The sequence below is a fragment of the Balearica regulorum genome, chromosome 16 (assembly GCF_011004875.1).
Source record: "Balearica regulorum gibbericeps isolate bBalReg1 chromosome 16, bBalReg1.pri, whole genome shotgun sequence".
NCBI classification, from domain to species: domain Eukaryota; kingdom Metazoa; phylum Chordata; class Aves; order Gruiformes; family Gruidae; genus Balearica; species Balearica regulorum.
The window spans coordinates 12,346,335-12,369,349 of NC_046199.1; the positions used below are offsets into that span (position 1 = coordinate 12,346,335).

At 40.2% G+C, this 23,015-nt stretch overlaps 1 protein-coding gene across 1 annotated transcript in view; it reads right to left on the minus strand.

Annotated features, from left to right (window-relative positions):
- Window positions 1-23,015, minus strand: part of CDH4 (cadherin 4) — a 456,469-nt gene that overhangs the window by 369,304 nt on the left and 64,150 nt on the right. The window lies entirely within an intron of this gene.

Here is a 23,015-nt window from a genome sequence, read left to right on the forward strand (position 1 = left end):
TGGCAATCTGCAAGTTATTACTCACATTTCATTTACTTAATGCTCTACCTTCCCAACAATTTGAATTAAACTTTCTATGGGGGAGGCATGTCAGGGTACGCTCTCTAGTATTTCTTTGAAATTAAATTCTAATTGCAGTGTATTATCTGCATTGAACTGAACATTTTAAACCAGAATATTTAAGCAGCTAAACAGCCTTGCTGAGGTGAATCCACCCGAAGCGTGACCGGACCCTGCTTCTGTCCATCTCGCCCTGGCTACGCCAAGGGAATTGGCTGTGATTGACTGGATGCACCCAGGAGTCAACGCACCCTCTGACCCCGCTCTGGCAGGCAGGGCACGCGGAAAAGGCTGCTGTGTTTCACTCAAACGCGCGTTCCTTCCACCCAGATCCAGCACGGGATGCAAAGACAGGTTCAGACTGGCAGTTCAATAAAAGCTGATTTACGGGGGGGAGCAAGGGGAAAGCAAGCATGCTTTGAGGATGGTCTGAAGCATACACCTATTGAAAAAAAAGCTGATTTATAATGCAGGGTCCAGTCCCCTTCTCAGCTAGTAACACCACTACACTTGCAAATTTGCAAGTTCAAATACATTTCTAGTGCACTGAAAACATAAGCAACGCCACATTTTTAAACCATTTCCTCTCTTATTTCCTCTGTGTGCCAGCTTACTGCTGTACTTACAGTATTTCATGGGCTTATTAATATTGCAGCTGCACAACAAGAATTACCATAACCAGCGCCCAAAACGAAGCTACATGTGAAGGGGTCAGTTTGTCAAACTACCAGTGACCACCTCTTACAGCAGCCGGATTAGAGATGTCCTGAATACTCTCCTGCCAGCAGCAAGTCTCTGCCTTATTAACTATTAACTTTGTTCTGGAGTTGTCCAGTAAAACTCCATATTTAAACCTATTCTGCATCAACTGGAGCTATCCACAAGCAGAAGAATTTTATGACTAGAGCATTGGAAGTAATAGAAATATTTCCTCTATAATCAGAATTATACTTTTCTCTTGAAGCTAAGCTGCGTTCTGTCATCAGCAGCTGCTTTGTGGTACTAACCATGATTTTTTTTAATACTATACAAAAGCAAAACATACCACTTCTAGGTGTCTTGTTTTAATGGCAATATCCTATAAAGAACCATCACTGAAAACATTCGAGTCCAAGTCTGAGATTCATTTCATGCGTACCGAATGGGCAACTGGAGGTTTGGGAGACATTTCCAGCTTACCCTTAGGATTTATGTTTGTAAATCCATTGTTATCATCTTTCCCACACTTGTCCAGTATTCATATCCCATAAAAACCAGTGGTCAATGTCAGAAACAGGATGACACCACTATAAAATACCTCCCAAAAGCCCTGCTGTGTCCCTACCCAAAGTGAATCTACCCAGACTGCAGAATCTTCCTCCTCACTCAGAAGACCGTAATTTTGTAAAGGCGCAATTTCTCATCTGTTTTAACCAATCTTTTCTTCCACTTGGAGTTTACCAACTGGTCGACTGCTTAATTTTAACCTCTTTTATTACGACTATATTTTGCATAGAAGAGTTCCTGAACAGATTATTCTCCTGTTTTTGGTTTGGGGAGATACTTCCAAGCTGAATGCCTGCGGTCAAAAGACATCACAGAATAGCTTTGAAAAATCCTCCATGGAAAAAAATGAAAAAGAAAATAAGAATGGAGAGAAGCAAAAGACGGAAAGGATCTGGCTTTAAAATGGCATGAGGAAAAAAAAAAAAAGATCTGTCATAACTGTGGGCCCAAACTGGGGACAAAGATGAGGTTCTCCCTTACCAGCAAAAACCTTCACACAGCAGTGTTGGTTTTAATGCAAAGCCCCAGGGAAAGCGTGGTAAATCCAACACTCCCCATTATTGTTCCTTCCCCATAAAAGAATATCCTTCTTAAAAAGATGATCCAGATTGTGGGAAAAGCTACACGTGTTTTCAATAGATCTTTCTCTTTTCATCATAAAAGCAAGCTCCAGCAGCTCTCCCATGGAATTCACTGTGAAATAAAATTTGCAACCTGGTAGCAGAGTCTGATGAGCAATATACAATCCTTCCTGAAAAGCCCAGGAGGATTCTATTGTTTTGAGGCTTAATTTTCAATTTGCATCTTTAAAAAGGTATGATTTCATCCAAATTCACTGGTCTGCTCATTTATATTTATCTGTAAGAGACCACATTTTAGTTCCTTTGAAAAGAAACACAGTAAAAAATTTTATGTTCAAAATTATTCTAAAAGCACTACTCATATTTCTTGTTTTATTGCAATCTGCTTGGACAGAGATGTGACTAATTTGTTTTGAAGGGCCTGATTCTGCAGGCACCCGACAGTCAGTAATCCCTTTGGGTTCCATATGTAAAGCAGCAAAAAGAGGAGGTCAAGTGGCATAAAATCAGCACAGGTTCATTCCATGGCTTTAGGCTGATTTACACCAACAGAGGAGAAAATCCTGTATGTCCACATGAAAAATATGGAGATATTTTGCCCCATGCTAGACAAGCCTCTCCTTAACAATGACAAGCTGGAAACTAACTGCAACTGGCATCAATTAAAATTCATCGCAAAGCACTTAGTACCTTGCTTCAAACCAAACAAAAAAGTTGTGCCTCACAGCTTACAATATCTTGGGAATGTTCAAGCCAGCTCCCTTCAGAAAAGGCTCTTGACTGTGTTTCCATAATGAACAACTTAAGAACTGTAAATGCAACATTAACTAGTGGTAAAACCTTCAGGATACACTGTGATTTTGAAAGAGAGCAATTAAATGGCTAGTTATTTTGAACCCGTGTCCCCATTTAAACTATTTTCCTTGTAGTCCATCTGCCAGAGAGCCTTTAAGGCAGACAAGAAGATGCAATACCCATCATAGAAAGCTTCTATTACACTAACATTTCCAAACGACCCGCAATGCCGACTATCACGAGTCTCATTAAGAAAATGCAAGTTGTTCCACTATCCTTAAATATATGAGCTCCATGGGCATTGTGTACAGAAACGAGACGGAGCTCTTAAAACAAATGCAACCGAGAAGAGCATCACGCTCGCCACCCCTGCTGTTCTCCTCACGTAGCTGGAGATAAAGTCATGGTCCTGCTAATGGGGGCCTGGTCCCATCTTGGCTATTTGCTCCTTTTTTTCCACAGAAACTATTGGATTTAAACAACACATGGAAAGGAGGATGGGGGGAGCCTTCGCAGTTCTCTCAGCAGGAATGAAAAGTTTCTTTCTCGTTCACGACTACCAGATGGCAAAACTAATTCCATGAGGAAAACAAATTTTAGGGTTGATATTTTTACTACACATGTTGAATAAAGTAAATAAAGAATGTGAAGAAATTTACGTAACTCAAAGGAAATTTTCTCTGCACGGAAAAAATTCAGGAATGAATTGCTGTACCTGAAGACGAGATACAACTCCGGAAAATCTGTTATGGAACACAATGTTCATTTTATTCACCACATCACGAATATTGGGCAGTATCGGCTATTTCCATCAAAGCTCGAAATACTCTAACAGCGCTCTGGGATGAAGTCTTTACCTACTAGAAGCAACAGGAATGTGATAACTTTGGTCTAGGCAGGACTACAACACATGGGTTTGATGTGCTGAGACTGATTTCCAGACTGATTTCTATTTGGAAACCTTCCCGCTTTACCTTTCTCATTTCCTCTGCAACACTCTTACCAACACCTTCACTGGCAATTCCTCTCCAAAGGCAAAGAAAATCAAAAGGTCAAAGCCTTAATTTGTACAAATTGTAACGTGCACGACTAAAAATTTACTGCTAGCCTTGACACTCCAATAATTGATTACCCAACCTCACTCTGAAAGCAGTAAAAACAAACAAAATATATCACGGAGAATTCACTTCGTGGTTATGGGAATCATTGTTACCAGCGACATCAAAAGCCCTGCAACATTTTTTGTTTTCTTCTAAATCCTGGAAAGGAGAGCTTACCGGAAAAGTCTTCCTTTAAAACAAATATATAAGAAACCTTTGTGAGGTGCAATACAAAAGATTAGATTACTGTACATCTGAAGCCCTTGAAACCAAGGAACAAATAAAAGAACTTTAAAACACAACTGGGAACTCCCTCCGCCAATCTCACAAACATCTGGCGACTGACTCATGAGTTTTAGGGTTTTTTTTATTTTGAGGTTGGCACAACTCTGATGTAGTATGTTATGATTTGGCCAAATTAATGCTTTGGAGTAAAAGATACTGAAGAGAATAAAACAGAATAGATAAATACTATTTTTATGTATTTCACTGACTTTTCCAGTCAATGTTATATTTGTGAGACATTCCACACTGCGACCTTCAAGTAGATCTCTAATGTAATAGCATTAAGTAAGTGAGAATTGAACTAACAGAGCTGAAGTGTTCAGCAAAACCTATCACTGAGGCTGCTCCATCTGCTTTTACTTATTTAGGAAACAGCAGGTTTCACATATTTGAGATGAAACGAATGAGAAAACATTACAGCAACATAACTTCCTTCAACTGAAAATATCCACCTAACAGATTTTAAAACAGATTTCTAATACATGTAGGAAGGGTTCCCTGATTTTTTTTAATTGGCTCAGTAAAGTACAAAGATGTTTCATTTCTCACAGGTTTACTTCTGTAACACTTATTTGTTTAACACTTTTGCAGTAGAAACGGTGCTGCCAGCTCATGCTGCTTCTTCCTACATAACATTGCTAGAATCCATCTTCTAAAAAATAAAAAAAATTAAAAATGCATGCCTCAGTGGTATAGTGTTTGTACAGGTGCCTAATCTTACCCATGCCAAGGAGCCACTACTCAGCCCCATACTCCTCCCTGCCTTCAGCAGCCCCCTCACACCCCTGATCTCCGTGCATCCATCCACACGCTGCTTGCCCATGTCTCTGCCTCCAAGTGAGCTTCACTGGCATCAAATTTTGGATTCTCCAAGCTGGCATTCCACATGCTGCGGATCCCATCCTGCCCACAGCACCCTCTTCGTGCTGCGGGTTCAGGGCGTGCTGCTCCCCAAAGCCTGGTCCCCATCACTGCAGCTTTTCTGGGAAAACCATCCTTGATGTTGGGTGTTGTAAGCTCATTTCTGCCCTCCAAATCCCACACAAAACTCCCTTCTTTCAACCGGTTTTCCAAATACAACTGCTTCTGCACTGCTGCACTCAGTTTGTGCCAGCCAAACCTCACAGTCAATGTATTTGGGCTTCCGAGGCTGCTCTCCAACAGGATGATTTGATGATAAAAGCCAAGATATCATCAGTCCTGTGCTTCCCTAAGGCAACCATTCCCTTAGTACCATATACGCACACACGCGCACACACAAATATATAAAAATATAAATGCAGAGAGCTAGCCACTCACTTGAGCTGAACTGCATCTTTTGACTTCAACTCAGCGTAAACCAAATACACAAGTTCCCCACTCACAGAAATCTCACGCATCCACGATATATTGCACACTATGGACTTTCTGAGGGATTGGAATCTCTGACTACACCTGTAGTTTTCTCTCTTAAATGTACTATATACACATAGGGCACCAGAGATGTAATAAATTAACAGTGAAACTATGAAACTGGAGGAAAAACATAAAGCGGCAAATTCTCCTTTGAGCTATCCCACACCTGACAGCATTACCATTTCCCTGTGCAATCATCATCAAGAATCATCATGTAGCTTTTTTGAAACCATCATAATTACAATTAAGTTTCAAAGAATTACCTCCAAGCCAGGTGCTGTATACAGTTTTAATGTCACTGGTCATTTCGGAAATGCTAAGAAGCATAAAATTTTTCTGATGTTTAACGTGACAGCAACCCACCATTGTGGCAGAGTGTGCTGACTGTGAAAATTAAATAAATTGGCTCAATCTTCAAAAGACAGCATTGTTAAGGATGCTCAGCAACTGCAACATTATTGCCCTGATGGGGGAAAAAGGAAATCTCACTTTACAAAGTAAAATGGAATTCTCTTATTCTTACTTCTGCACAGAAAACAGAGTCAAATGAATGCAATCGGGCAAAAAGTAAAACAGCAAATAACTTCTCATTTTAGGCTGCCAATTTAAAACACCTTGGTATTTGTCACAATTCAATAAGCTTTATGGTCAATAATAAGTGAAAGTAGTATATATTTCTATCATTTTAATTTACCATGGTTGTCAGTCATTTATATATTTCAATAAAATAATTAAAAACAATGCATGAAGATCTTCCTATTTTCTAAAGGTTACCTACTGTAATTTTCAGGCTTTACTTGAAGAGCAAAGCCAATAGCTGAGATCATGTAAACATTACTTAAGTGAAGAACTGTACAATGCAGGGAAATCTTCCAAAAAGTTTATCCATATACTCAAATATAGAAAATTCACTTCCTGGTAAGATAACTTCTTTAGTACATTAGTAAGAGCTGGTTATATCGCATTTGTCCAGGTTAACATACTTGCAGCAAAAGGATGTTACAGGAAAACAAACAGAAGTCAGAACCCATAGTCTTGCATTCAATTTCAAACCAGTCTTTTCCGCTTCAAACACTGGGGCTCTGTCTATCCGAACCTCACACTGCCAGGAGTGTAAGCATAGTTCCTTAATGCTAGAGTTGACATGAGCTAGATTAATTAAAAAAGCAAGCAGAAATAATTTGCTTACTTAACGCATCAAAACCTATTGAAAAGTTGAACATCTAACCCGTAAGTAGATCGTTATTTCAAAACTCATCCTACATGATGAGAAGTTATTTGTGAAAGTAAGTTATCACCTGAAAATTTATGGGTTAGAGTTTTCATCTTACATTATAAATCATAGATGAACAAGCACAGAACAGGTTTGTTTCAATAGGGTTCCAATCTTGTATTTTGATCAGGTTGAAACAAACACCTCAGTATTTTGCAACGAGCACGCCATCAAATCCTAACTACCATTCAACACTTTGATTTTACCACAGCAAAATTTACCATTGAATTTAACTGATCTTTTGACCATTTCTACAAAGCTATACGGTTATAACATAAGCCCACAATAAAAAAGCTGGCAGTGAAACCAAACAACTCTCCTACCTTGATAAAAGCCTCAGTTCCCCCACGCTTCAAAGCATAAATTCTCTCTCAACCATTTCCAAGGAAAAATGCTGCCACTACGTAAAAGCGCATCGCACACCAAAAGCGATCATCAAAGACGACTGACCTTGATTCTGGCACAGCATACTCAAATGCTGACCAATACTCAAGACCATACATAGTCAAAATCTGAAAAAAGAGCAATTCGTTATCCAGAGTGTTAGAAAACACAATGCAAATTACAGGCAGCACATCCACGGGCTACAAGATGCACATGGTCATGGTCACCATCTGACACTCCTCGTGTTCTCGATGAGGACTCCTCCAGCACCAACAGTCCCACGGAATTACAGATAGGAGCATAAGAGAGGACACACTGAGCCTCTAAAACATGCCTGTGCTGAGGTGAAAGCTTCAGCAACAGCAGCAAGTATCTGTGAAATGCCTCATTTTCAACAAATTATCATGCTCACATGTGTCCCAGATTTTCTGTGAGCCATTTAAGGCTTGTGAGGTGCACAGGAGCTCAAAAAATCACAAGGTCAAACATCAGCTTTTATTAGCCAGCCATGGAAGAGCTACATCTTTCATCCCCCCTGCATATAAAAAGGCAATACAACATAATCCAATTTTGTTTTGTCATTTTCCTGCATAACTTAGTAAGTTAAACATATATTTATCTCCCCCTTGAAATATCTCGCTAAAAGCTAAAGCTCGCGTTCATTTGTACAGACAGGTGATACATCTCCTCACAACTGACAAACATGTTTGAGGTTCAAAAAAATACATTAGCAACAAGAAAAGGGCAATTGGTTGATAAATGGAATATTCTGTGTACCTCCTTTAATTGCTAAATACATTTTGCTCAGAGCAGGAGGCATTAAATGGATATAATGGCAAAAGATTAACTGTACATTATTTTTTTTGTCCTGCACAGTGGCAAAGTTCACAATTCTAAAGAAAATCTCAATCACTGTTTTGGCAAACAGAAGGGGCTGTAAATCGAATTCCATGCGGCTTCTTAGATAGTATGGATCATTATGTTGAGAGAAAGAGAGAACAAGTTCCTTCTGCAATCCTTGTTACATGATAAACCAAGGTCTGGTCCAATTTACTTTAAAATCAACATGTTTCTAAACCTCCTCACGGGTGAAGGTCCAGCACAGTCTGTCTTTTGCCTAATGACCCGAATTTTTTTTTTTTTTTTAGGAGACACACAGACGCTCCCCAGTAGCCATAACGCACTGCAATGCCCCTCTCCAAACCCCCATCCTCTCTCCTGTCCATTCTGTCCCACCTATCCCAGCCATCCGTGACCACAGAGAAGTCTTACACACTCGAGAGCCCTAAAGGTCTCACCATGCCAAGTGCCAGAACTTGATTTCACACATACTGAAGCCAGGAGCGCAGCCTTCCCTCCCACATCCCCGGAGAGCTCGGCACCCAGGACTGACTGTACCACCAGGAACCCAGCTTCCAAAAATCACATTTACCAAAGTCCCGGTCTCTCTCCATCAACTTTGGGCATACAGGAGTAAACTGCCACACGGTATATTTATCAGCAACACTAGACTCAAACCTAGTATTTGTCTTAGAGATATCTTGGGAAGATTTGTACTTAAATGTATAAAAAACCCCAACGTTTACTTCCAGCAAGGATCTTCAACAAAACCACAATAAGGTACGTACGGCGCGTTACTGCAAACATACAGAAGAAAACCTCTGGTGGAAACACATCGTGGTATTTCCAACATATTTTCAGTTTTCACAGGATTTTATAGGTCTTACTTTCCCACTGAAACACAGTTACAGAAGTTTATCAGCCTGAAAGCGTCATTCATTAGGAAGAGTTATCTTTTTTAATTGTAGCAATAATACAGAAGAGCTGCGTGATGTCCGACCCACAGGCTTGGCTACACGACTCCAGTGTACTGCGCAGCTCCTGTACAAGGCATCTCATTCGGGACTTTTGCTGGTGCAGTCAGGTTCTCCCACGATACACATTAGTAGACAGATCAGTAATAGCTTAAATTTCATAATGAAGCCCAGAGTGAACCAAGTAACAAATCTGAGGCTACAAATTTAACAGCAGCAGCTGCTACCGATGCTAATGCAAAACTATTTGATTTGGTAAGAAAAAGAGAAAATATGGGGAAAAAAAAGACCACTGTTAAACAGTCCAAAGGCAAGTAGTTTTGCAAGACAAGCGATAGTTTAATTTACTGGCCACGGCGAGTTTTGCAGCGAAACAAACTGCAATCTAATTACTTGCTGCAAAACAAGAGCTTGATTTGATTTTAGAAGAGTTTCTCTCTAATTCCCTGTTATTGTTTTGTCACTGTAAACTTAGATTTTGCTACAGGGCCAGCGAGTTTAATTTTCAAATCAATCCTTGATTTACACACACGCCCTGACTGGTGTGCATGTGTAATGTGTAAACGGTACATCCCCAGGCATGACTGTTATACAAACAAACATAATTGGAAAAATATCTACCTACCTCATTTCTACACACATGGATCTTGGGGTTTAAAAATATTAATTACCGAAAGCCTTCAACCACACCTGCATAAGGAGAAAGTAGTGCCGAAAACTCAAGAGCCCAGAAAATGTAAAGCACCTGGCACAGTAAATAAGCAAATCTTAGATACAAGCTAGATTTCTAGAATATCTATAAAGCCAGGTATCCACAGGTAGATGTTAGAAAGAAGAGTCATTTTGCATAAGCTACAGAAAGTATAACAACATTTCTGCTAAGAGGGATCCCTTGCAAGTGATGTTAAATCATTTCAAAATGATTCAGTTTATGACTCCTCTGAAATTTATTTGAAAGTCATCAAAGAGGAACACATCAATTTTACTCCAAGATGCTCTCACTCGATTGCTCTGTAAGCGTAAGAGACCCCATGCAACACTAGCCATGTTATTTAAAGCCATTTTACACAGTTGCCCTGCACATTTTCAGCTGGACAATCCAAATTATGATGCCACCTGAAGGCCTTAAAGACATATTCTTGGAAAACTGTAAAGAAAGAGCAAAGTCTTTGGAAGGCATCTCGGAAAGCCGGGCTTACCCCCTGCTTTGCGGGGCTCTCCTGCCTGATCGGACAGTGTCGGCACAGCCCCGGTCAGCGATCCATGGGCAGTCCCGGACCTCGTCTGTCAACGTCGCAGGCTCCGTGTCCGATGCCACCGGTGGCATCTCACAGTACGGGAAGGAGCTCTCTGGATGGGAACTGCCCTCACAACCGTTTTATTTTGATGTACGAGCGGCACTGGACAAGCTGTGCATTTGTAAATGGCAAGGAGAGGCCATACGCATCACCACCTGCAGGTTATCACCAAAGCTTTCAAAATATAGGATTTATCTGACCGTTTACAAAGTTTTAAAATAATGTTCCCCATGGATTTTGAATCACTGACAATGACAACCTCGACGAGACAGGACTTCCCCCTCTACCTGCCACCAAATGCATCAGCAGCAAATCCAGCATCTGCCATGCTTAATGAGATCTAAGTTACAACCAGGGGAACATAACCAAACCGTGACTTGGAGCTGCAACCCCTCGCTGGGTTTGAAGTACCTTATTATTTTCTCTCATCCCCAGTCAAGCTCTGGCAGTGATAAGGCATGAAAGCAAGAGCAGCTTTAGACACAGAAAGCCCGAAGTGAGCAGGTATACAATAGCATAGGAATCAAAAAGCCCATGAGCTCACAAGCAAACAAGCAAGATGCAGTGAAATGCCGTTAAGAAGAATCACAATGGCACAACAAAATTTCATTTAAGTTGACTTGAAAGAATGAGAGCAGAGCTCAGAAATGGGAACAGCTCAGGTTTTGTGCTAGGGAACCAGTGCAAACTTGACATTTCTTCTCGGAAGCATTCTTCTCGCCTATTGCCCCACACGCAGGTAATCTTTTGTCAGAACATAAAAAGTTATGTCTGTATCAATCGCATATTAAAAAAAAATCTAGCACAGTTGTTCAGGTCACAAATGATGATAAATATGAATTAAGTTAATATGCCCCAGCTTATTAAATTAACTGATAAAGAGAATTTTCCATTGAGGATTCTGTAGGAAATTACAAGCAAAATAAATGGTAGACTTCGTCATCTAATGACGTTAGGAAGTGTTGTGGAGATATTTCTGTAACATTGTTTTTATTAATGCTTTCAGTAGAATGAAAACAACAGCTAGTTTTGGACAAAGAAAGCTCAATTTTTGATAGCGGTATTAGTTCTAAGTTTATTCTCTGTCCCTATGGCTGGAAGCGTGCTTCTGGCAAACAATTAGATCACGGTAAACAGAGAGACATAGTAAAATGATAGTTGGCTAAATAGATGAGCCTGGTACACTTGACATTTCCGAAGGACGGTCTGTTGAAGGCACTCGCTTCCTTTTGCCTTTCTGAAAGGCACGTGAAATAGGGAGTTTCTGGTGAATGCGGAGACAGTCTGAGATTCTTTGAAAATGTCAAATTTAACAGCATGAGCAAATGTCTTTTGAATCAGAAGATGAGAACTCAGGGGAGTTAAATTAACAACATAGCACAACATTTTACCAAGTAATAGCACTATATTTTTTCTTTTATGGAGCACTGCTCGGGGCAATATTTAATCTCTTGAGTTTAATGAACTTTTAAAACTACTCAATAAATACTCAAGGCCATGACAAGTACAATCATAAGATAAATTTAGCCCTACTTCAGCGGACTATATCACTTTTTGTTATTAAAAAATGTTAATTTTAATATACTAGGGGACTTCATTTCTATAAAATAAGGTGTCAGGGTTTCTAAATTCATATCACAATGGTTAGTTTTCATTAGAGATGTTAAGTACATTGTCATTTTTAATAAAAATACATGGTGAGCCCTTCTTTCTAGGCTAATAATAGAACTTTGGATAAATAGTGCTATCTATAAAATGTTCCAGCTCTCAGCAAGGCTTCCTTTAGTCACTATGGAGGTTAAGATTTCAAGAAATTACTTAATGAATTGAATTCACATAGCTAAAGAATTTGTGATGGACCTCAAAGTGAAGACCTAGCTAATTACTACATATTAATATGTTAGGCAGATAAAATAACATAGCTAGAACAAACAAATAGATGCTACATCTATGGGAATGCTAAAACAACATGGCATTCAAAAATACATAGAATTCACATTTCAAATGTAATGAAAAAATCAAAAAACTAAACTGGATTAGCATTTCTGCAAGATCCTGGCGCATGTATACTGAATGCACATAAATTATTTCATGGCTTTGGATGGATTGAGGACTCCAGTAGATGGGCAAAATCATCATCACAGTGAAGTCAACAGGAATTTGCTGCTGTCGTCAGCGGGACCAAGAAGTGCAGCAACATCCCTTTTCTGTCACCTTTATGCAAACAAAGCCACTCTCACAGTAATATCACTCAACAAATAACACCTGTAAGTTGTGTTACTCCTGGTAGCACGCACCCAGAAGAAACACATTAAAAGAATGCAAAAATTGCAAAGTCAAGTAGTCAAAAGGTAGGAGGCACTAAAACTGAGGTTCTGAATGTAGGCTGTCAGTTACCTCTAATTTCAAAGCATTTTTAATCAGCACTAGAAAGAGCATCTGCCTGCAGTTGTTCAAGAGCAGCTCACAATTCTCTGTCTACACCACCTCCTGGTATCTGATGGCATATCAGAAAACACAAAATCAAAGCATCAGGTGGTTTTGGTCAGCGGCACTAGAATTTCAAAGAAACAGAATTCAACGTACACAGGTCATCACACTGCCACACACAGACACCCTGTTTAAGAAAGTACATCCAAGGACACCATCCATGTTGCCTTCATACATAAATACATCACTCCTTAAATGCCTTCAAAATTGACTACAGTTTTGTATATATGCTCTCTGAGTTATCAGACATGAAGTACTAAGTAGTCTTCCCATTTATTTTTCATTACCTCCCTGAAAAATGGAGAAAGTCAACTGCTGCAATTCTTTTTGAAATATATTTCTGAAAATCTGTATATTGATTTAACCTCTTTCATGCCACATTTCTTTCAATTCCCAGAAGCACGCCTTAGTAAAACATCCCTATTAGCTTCAAATAGCAGCCAGGAGGTACTGCCTGAGTTACACAAGGATTCTTGTCATGAGAAGCATCTACCTCCATAGACACCAAATAACCTTCTGCTCACTTTAGTTTTGCACATATAAGAGACCGTTATATTTCATCTTGCCCTAAAATCAAACTTACCATGCTCACCCCCCCCCAAAAAAAAAAGAAAAAAATGTTTAAAGCTAGCACACATTTTTCTTGCGTAAAATATCTGCATGAGATCTATCTACTTAAATACACTGCCTTGCATTCAAGAAGTTATGTACGGCGTCTGTCGAGCCGTACAGATCATTCGTACTGAAAGCATCCATGAAAAGCATTCAGGGTTACAGAGAACTCATTTCGCTGCTTCCTAAATTTTTTTTCTCAGTCTGATAAAAAGGTTTAACCATTTTTATGGGACACAGGAGGTTGTCATTCTGGTCCACTACAGGGAGTGACAGAAGTGCCGTGCCTAATCAGTCACCACTGAAAACTGTTGTTATTCCCAGCAGTGCTCTGTCAACAAGCCAGTGGGGCCACGCGCCCGCACCTGGGCCTTCTTCATCAGCTGCTGTTGTCAGATTTAATGTGTTCTGCAGGTTTTGCCAAAGCAAAGCACTTATACTTTCCATTTTCCCTTTAATAAACCTTCTCTGCACCTTCTCCCACTTTAAATGACGTTGGTTCTTGTCTGTACGAGCTGCTCCGCCAGAAACCCTTCCCTTGCAAAGTGCCAAGACTGGCTGAGGTACGACTCGCACCTCTACAGCACTTTTGGGATGTTTACCTTTCTGTTAGATAACACACAGCTGCAACTAGTTTTTAAGACACAAAACCACACAGATTTAAAATGACAGTTTACTGACATGAACCCTGCTGAATACTCAACCCATCTCCTGAATAACCTCTTGAATCAGCAAAGCCCATCTACTTAGCCTTCTCCCCGACCCATACCTGCCTTGGCAAGAGGAGGCAGATCAAACTCAACATCACCAATGTGAGAGCTTCAGTAGGAGTGCTCCAAAACAGGTTTTTGCCAGCAGCTTCCTAAACGATGCGGATCAAAGCTGCATGGGAGTGAGGAGGTGTGAGGTGCCTTCACATCCTACACTTTCCAGTCTGCACTACGGGTGTCCCAACCACAGCTCTTCCAGAAACCCTACTAGAGGTGGGCTCCGTGACTTCCACCTGCTCCAGGAGGGACCACAGAGGTCCTCACACCCATCAGCTCTCCCCCTTCACCACACCATTATCCAGGAGTAGATGCATGAGGAAGCACCCAAATTGGAGCCACCAGGCTCTACCCTTGCTTGAGCTGACTGTGCAAGCTGGGCTTATCCTGCTCAGGGAAGGAAAGGCACAAATTCCAGCATTTAATGAACTTAGTGCAATCACAGACATGGCTGAGTCTTGCCTTTCTTCTGCACTAACAATTTTCAATTAGATCACTGGTGTCAAGGAAATCAAGATCAGTCCTTGGGACATAACAGCTGGACAAAATCAGTAATTAACATTTCTTAGTCATTAACAAACTTAGGTTTTCCTCTGAATAAGGAGAGTAAAGAGTTCTCAAAGGCTGTGATCTCATACACTTCTGCAGTTAGTAATAAGTTACTGGGGAGGAAAAATTCCAAAAAGTTGTACCTTTTTTCTCCCCATCTATCCATAAATTCTGGGTCTCAATTCATCACAAGACCTACTCTTCTAATTAACCTCTCTCTGTTCTTTGCTATTTCCAATGGCCAGACAATTCCAGTGTTTATATGGGGTTTTTCAAGAACAGCAACACACTACATATTTATACAGCATTTTTAACACATTGTTCTCTTATAAACACCTCTATAGAATGAGTTTACCTTTACCTCAGCCTCTCCAGACAGACACTATATGCATTATTACCACCAGACACAACCAGATAAGCCTCACATTCAGTTATTAGTCAGGTTCTGCCACCCTTGCCACTCAGAGCACTAGGCAACATGAATAAATGAAGTTAAAAAATAGTTCTTACGTGGAACTAGTTAAATTCATATGTTCTCTTCTGATAACTGGAATTGCCTTCCCAGTTTTACGAAGACATTTTAGGACTGGAGAAGAGAAATTGGGTGGTTTCTCCAAAGCCATAGCACCAACAGGCTTTGACCCAGTCTATTCCCTCTCCTCTGATCCCATCAGTGGACAGAGCTGTTGATATGAAAACTTAAACACTAAATACACTTACTGCATTAGACATTTCCACATCTAGCTGAAAAGATGCACTTTCAAACTTGCCAATTATCTTTGCTGAACATAATGCTACCCAAAATAATTGTGTACATTCGGTGCAGTTTTCCCAAGGATTTTCTTCTCTTTAATTACATGAGGAAGGCTGCTGATTGTAGGTGATGATACAGCTTTGTCAAAATGGAGCCAATGCCATCAAAAGCAGAGCACAAAAGGCAAGATGACCCTTCTGCTGGATATGTAGCAACAGACCCAAGTGAAACAAATTAGATGGAAAACAAGACTGAAAAAGGAACCCACTATTATTACAACCATGCCATTATGTAGAAAATTCACACAGGAAAACAGTACTTGTGATTTCCCTTCAAACACAGACCCGATCAAACAGATAACACCTTCAGCATTTTGCACCTCCTGAGCTGAGCTAAACAAATTCTTTTGTTTGTGGACTGCAAGGTTGAGGACTCAGCAGATTCATCCCCGAGAAAAAACCTTGTCCTCTCAGTGCTTGCGCTCACATTGCAACATGCTGAGCTAATTTAGATTTCATCAGTCAGGGCCAAACCACATTCTGGCTTACACACCAGCCACATAAAGAGTAGTTATGAACAAAAAAAAAAAAAAAAAAAAAAAAAAAAAAAAAAAAAAAAGTCTGCATCTTTACCATATAAAATCCATCCCTTCCAGTTTCAGATGGAGGTTTCCATCTCAAAGGAGTAATGGGACACAACCACTGACATTATAATTCAATAAAGGGAAAAGAAATCACATCTGTCAGTCCATCTTTAGATCACAGGGCTTCTTTCTTGTTCCTCCTAGCTGACCTCTGCAACAAAGCTGTCAGCTTGGAAGAGCTTAATATCCTGAGAAGATAACCCCTTTAAATTTCCTCCCTGGCTCACTGACATTCTGTCAACTAGGAAAAAACCTGGTCCAAATTTGGGATCGCTGGGAATTCTTTCAGGTTGCTCAGTAGCATGCCAATGCTGTGTGCATCTGCCCAGGGTAAATTCCCAAAGAGCCAGATCCTGAAAACTGTCAGGAGTCCAAGAATTTCACTAATGCCTCTTAGCAGCACACAGCTTATAAATTAGGAGAAATTTGTGGGCAGAGGTTTAATTGTATTTGGTCTTTTAATCGTGTAAGTAGCATCATACTAGAAAACAGTCACCTCAGCCCACCTACAGCTCTCTGTCCCCAAACTCTGACACACTCATGAGGACAGGCATTGCACTGTCCTCTCCCAGCTGGAGAGACTTGTCATCCTCCTTGACCAAAATGGGAGGCTCCGCCACAGAGATAGACTTAATTTCAACCAGACAGTGCTGAGCACCACCCACACTCCTACACACGCCAGGAGGTCAAACTAAAACTAAGGAACATGTGAATCTCAGATTTTTCTTGCATTCCTCAGGAATCTTTTCTGTTAATTTACAGCAGTTGTGATTCAAAATAAATTTAAGAGTTTTTTTTTTTTTACTCTATCCTCTAACTCCCTCCAGCTACTGTATATAAAAGGTACTTCTATCTGTGTGTCGGACTATGAGCTAGAGCCTAGGTACTGAACACAAGCCATTAAAACAGTCTGTTTGCTCAAACATGAATTGCATCAATGACTAAACACGTTGACAGAAGACATTTGGTCAGTTTGAGACCCTCCATCCTGCCCCTCCTAAGATGTCGCAGTTGACAGCGTAGGTGCCTTCAAGTCCCCTAACGCCTGGGGTCAGCAGGGTCCAGAGGTCCCAAGTCCCACTTCAAACCCTCTCACTCCCCCTTACGAAACACAAAGGTGAGTGATGGAGCAGTTCTCAGCACGCACAGTTAAAAAAAAAAAAGTATAAAGCATTTATACAAGGGTGGTGGTAACCATCGGAGATTATTGGTCTTCAGACAAAAGAAGCATTTACTTCTCAGAGAGCTATCGAATACCATGGCACACATGCAACGCACAGATTTCGGTGTTGTTTGGCTTTCTAATGATGTAAAACAACTTTTGAAGAAAAACCTTCATTGTTCATATATTGTTATAACACAGATATTATATGAAGTCATTAAGGAATTCATCTAAGGGTAGAAGCTATCACTACTAATTCTAAATATTGTGAGAGAAACCAAGATTTTTGGGAAATTAACATTTGGGCAGTCAATTTAGCTACCATTCAAGCTGATGCTTTGCTTTTCATTTCCTGATTTTGCTAGACTTTAAGTAAGTCTTCACCATCAAAATCATTTGCAGTCTTAGGACCAGAATCAGTCTTTCATTATGTGAAGCCAATTTAACCAAATTTGCCACAATCATTTTTCAGTAAAATACAGCTTTTCACTCTTTTTCGCCCCCCTCAGCTGAACAATTTGCAATCACCTTTTACATGGTTGCAATTTCAAACACTCTGTGGGTGAGAAAGAACCAGGAATGAAAAAACTCCAGGGAAGAGACTGACAATCAATTGAAAAGAGATTATTTATTAAACCAGATGAAGTGAACAATTTGCAGGTTCAGTCATAAGACCTGACATCTGCCCTTTGCTATGTTGACAATGAGGTACAAAACCCGTATCAGCCACCCTAATACGGGCACTTAGCAATTAGTATGGTTTTTAAAAATGCATCTAATGGGCAAATCCAATCAGATTTATTGTAGGAATGGAAGGATTTCAATTTAAATCGCCTGCTGTTGGTGCAATGGCATATTACTGCCTGTCTTCGCTGTGCACAGAAAATAACATGAAGGATTTTGGAGGGGAAGTTAACAGGGGCTGCAGGGCATGTACATTTTTTTATTTTAAAATTCCATGTATTTCTGACAACGTGCAGGGAAATGCCACACATTCTGTGGATCTAAGGACACCTGAGTGACACAATTACCGGCCTCTGACATTAGGCTTTGCATACAAAGACAGAGATGTCTAGATTATTACATCTCTATCAAGGAATACGGCATTATAAACTTAAGCAAAGGAGTGGGATGAAGCAGAGACAACAATGATTAATGTATGAACAGTGTCCACTCAACCATTGAGGCAGTAATAAAGGTATTAATTTGGCTGCAAACATTAAAATATGTACAGTAAGATGGATTTTTTAACAGTGCAGTGTGGCATAACCTTAATACAGTACATTAAAATCATTCATTACAATGAATAAATAGCTTAATGAGATTTGAAACATCTAGCACTCTCCATATAAGCGGGTGATGAAGTGAAGCCTGATATCGGCACCACTGAACATAAATTATGCAAAAGTAATACTTTTAATGTCATCTATTCACTGGCATTGTTGTTTTTGTTAAATATTCAAGTGTACATCTTTCTAGGACAATATCAAATTAGTTTGTACGAGAGTTTACAACAAATTCACCTACCATAGCCTGATTTGCATAAAACTAAACAAAAATAGAAATAGGCACATGTAGTGGGATTTCCTTTCAGCGATTTATTTTTGTGAGGAAGAGAAATACATTTTACCAGGGGTTTAATGTCTCTTTTTGGGGTTTTTTTTTTTGGTGGTGGTGTATTACTCCAAGAATTCAGTTGTCACATTAAACATGGTATTCTGTGTTAAACAGCAGGAGTATGCAATACACCGTGGTAAACTGCAGGGGTGTAAGATAAACTGCTGGAGCACTTTTTCCCCCCTATTAATTTAAACAACTTATTAACAAATCAAGCCATTTTATTTAAATTACGCGCCTAACCATGTAATTAGTTAAGTAAAACCACTTAAAGCACATTTTTCTTCCCATTTTAAACTGTGATGTTGGAGCCGTTATATGTTAAAGCAGAAAGAAAAGCAATTACTCTAACAATGATTTCTTAAAAAGGCTGGTACACAAGTTCTATGCAGCATAGACAAGGCTGTGGATTTTGTTTAATGATCACTTATTTCTGTACTGTGTACAGACACAGCTCTGAATTTTGGATTAATTTCAATAAATATAAAAATCTTTATTCTAACTGTTCCAAAGCACTTGTTATTTACATTTGGAAGTGCAGGATTACTCATGCACGGCTGCCTGTCAATTAATCCAATATCACCCTGTGGATTTTCCCATTTGTAATTGGAAAATAGAGCTTTTCTGGTTCTCTGCAGAAACAGCAGCCATTTAACTACAGGTGGTACTTGCAGTGGCAATGCACGCATTTATCCGATGTTTATATATAAAATAAAAATCCTATTTCCTCCAGAGATAGTAAAAAGCATTTTTTTTTTTTTTGGAGGTTATTTTCCTGTCTCTAGTATTAAATGGAACTTTTTTAAATGACAGAAGTTAGAATAGCAGCAATGGGTGAAAGAAATTAACAGTCTTAACAGCGCCAGCGTAATTTCTTGGAATGGGGCAAAACACACTGGAGAATATTAAAAGAGGATTTCAGGATTACTTTGCAGTTTTATCAAGAATGCAATATTTAACTTTGTCACTTACATGCTCCTGTACTTATTTCTCTTAAAAGCACTCAATTCATTCTTTCAGCTTGGTAGGGAAAGAAAAAAAAAAAAAAAAAAAAAAAGGAGATTGGGAGCATTCTTAAGAGACTGGTCTGCACTTGCTGTTGGTAGCCTGTTACTCAGTTCAGGTGGTTATGGGGGTGGTTGGCATTCCCGGTGGGTCACTGACCTCTCAGGGCCCCACACCATGACTTTTAGCAGCGCAGAGAGAAACCCAGCCTTTGGCTTTTCATTTTCCAGCCTGAAACGTCCCCATAAGCTAGGTCTCCTTCCCCAGGATGCGAGTACAGGCTCTCCAGTGGGTCTGGGGAGCAGAGCCACCCCGCGACAGAGAGCGGGAATCGTGGACACAGCCTGGGAAGGAACTGCCAGCTGCGATGCATTCTTTAATAGAAGCTTACCTTCATGCCAACACACATTGACAGAAACTCTTTCTGGTTCTCCCAGAGGACCACATCCTGCCTCAATGACTGAGAAAACAGATTGGATATTTGGTCAAACCTGAACGAAAGCCACATTTTGCCTTCCTAGCCCCAGTAAGCGTACTTCAGTGGGATTTCCTACGAAGTTATTCTCAATAGTGCATGTGAATTGCTGATTCCTTCTGCTTGCTCCCCACCAGTACCAGAAATAGAGGGAAAATGACCCAGAAGAGCGGCCGGCCAGGATGCCAGCGGGAGATGGCGACAGCAGAATCGGCCGACACTCACGCGGCCAGGCTGTGTGAAATCAAACGGAAAAGCTGATGGATTACTTTGAACACTGACTCCCAGAACTCCTACATATTCAATGCAAAAAAAAAAAAAAAAAAAAAGGGAAGAAAATAAAGATTAACCAAGCGTATATTCCCTACAGTGTCCCAGAAAATTTGGTATTTTACCAAGTTCAAAATCCAGCCAGTTTTGTCATATGGCACCTGTTCATCAGCTATGAAGGGACAGGAGAAAAGTATAAGGTATTTACACACAATTATTTACAAGCTGTCTTAAGTTATTTCCTAGAAGGGATTCATACAAACATTTTAATCACTGAGTATTTCTTTGGAGACTTTCAGTTTTACTGGATGCCATTACACCAACTGGTCACAGTGCTACCATGGTCATGCTACGAGCTACTGTCCCAGCTGGAGGGGTCTGCACTCAAGAGGATGCTGTGGGGCAGCACGTGAACTCTCAAGGTACCAAGAGGTCCAGAGAGGAGCCAACACTTCCATTCTCATCCAAAGAAACTGCACTGAGTGGTCCAGTATCCTGGTATCCCACATTTGTTATGGGAGGTCAGAGAAGGAAAACAAGTGACCCCAGACTTGGGTGCTATCAGCGACCTTGTCAAAGTCTCATTTCCAAACTTCATGGAAAACACAACAGCTCTGACAGCGTGACTCAACTGGAGAGCAGTTGTTGACCAAGAGTAGTCGGGAGGGATTTACTTTTAAAGCGCACACAGCAGTCTATGCTGCGTGCTCCAATAAGCCAAACAATTTAATGTACAAATTCATATGAAGGAAAAAAAATATCTCAGAGAATGTGACTCAGCACTAGAAATTTCATTCCAAAAAGTAATTCTGGGAGAGATAAAACCAGAGAGTTCAACTCTGCTGCAGTATAAATAGGTGTTTACCTTCATTCAAAGGGAGAACTCATAGTGGAAGAGTCACCCCAACTACCACGACAGCATTAACATCACCTAATTATTCATCAAATGCAGCAGTGAAGCTTGCTGACCCAGTCAAACATCTTTCTTTTTTCCCCCCGACACTCACTCTGCCCATATCTCTGCAACACATGGCAAAACACAAAGTGGTACAACAGCTGCCGCGACAGGGGCTGTGGGCTCACGTTTGCCGAATACATCCCAACCCGATTACACGCTTCGGCAGCTATCACGTTTCAAAATTCAATAGAAATTAATTCCTTAACAACGAGGGCAATTAAAAGGTCTGCGTACTATAAAGTAAGAATACCTGCTGGCATATCAACATGTTTTTTCCAGCAATGCCAGAGCTGTAAACAAAGCTGAAACCCAATGATATTAAAAGAAAGACACTAAACTTCCATGCTCTAATTACGGAACTGTTAATATGGTTAATGAAACAGTTACTAGTTTAGTACAGTATTAACTCCAGCACAGCTTGTTGTGCACTAAGTTACATGTAGTAACTAAATTTTGTCCTCTAATTAAAGGACTTAATGTGAAGTGAAAAAGAAAGCTTTCATTGTACTCGTGGTAAGACATCATTGTTGAAAGGTTCAAAACAATCAATGCAATCAGCATTTCTGCAGCTTATTTGTAGTCTTGTTTTCACCATTCAATACTACTTGCTTCAACCTCCAACCATGCTTGAAATCTGAGCAAAAAAAATAAATAATAATGGTCATCAAAAAATACACTGATGTCTCAGTGGACCAACTGTACTATCTATGAAGCAGCAGTTTTCTGAGGGCAAAGTCAGGTAAATTGGGGTTGTTAGAAATAATTCAGGAATACCGTGATGATCCACACTGGCTTCCTACTCTTCAAACAAAGTAACCGGAAGAGCCACACGTGGTTTTGCCCACTACGCCCAAAATACCACCGCACATCACCACGCAACCCCAACGCCCGCAGGAGATGGGAGGATTTATTGCCCTGCTGCACCAGAACTAGAGAAAGCTAAAAGGAGAGGCAGGAGGGAAAAAAAAAATATAAAATTGAAATGGCCTGTGCAAATCCAGGAAATTTTCTGGATTGTCTTCCCCGTGGAAATGGTTTTTTACCCACAGAAACGCTAGGAAGAGGAAAACACCGTACTTCCCAGGAAAAGGGGGCTTCCTACTCCCTTTGCACTCAAACGTGACTGCAACCTTGAAACACATCTGCAATTCCCCCTCCGAACAGAAATAGCATGGAAAGCCTTCCCTTTAGCTAAGTTTGTCAAAGTTAAACAATTACCTTTTTAGACTTAAGCAGCCAAATTAACATAGGGAGCAAAAGAACGGAAAGAGCAATTTTGTTGGAAGTGGGTTGGCTTACCGAGGCACCTGGCACAGCTCCTGGGTGACCGCCAGAACAGCCTTCTTGTGAAATACTTCTTGTAAAACACTTTGGCCAATATAAATTCCTACAATGTGTCCTTTTTTTTTTTTTGGTGACAGAAATCCTTTGAGCCTTAATCACATACATAAGTAAAAGTCGT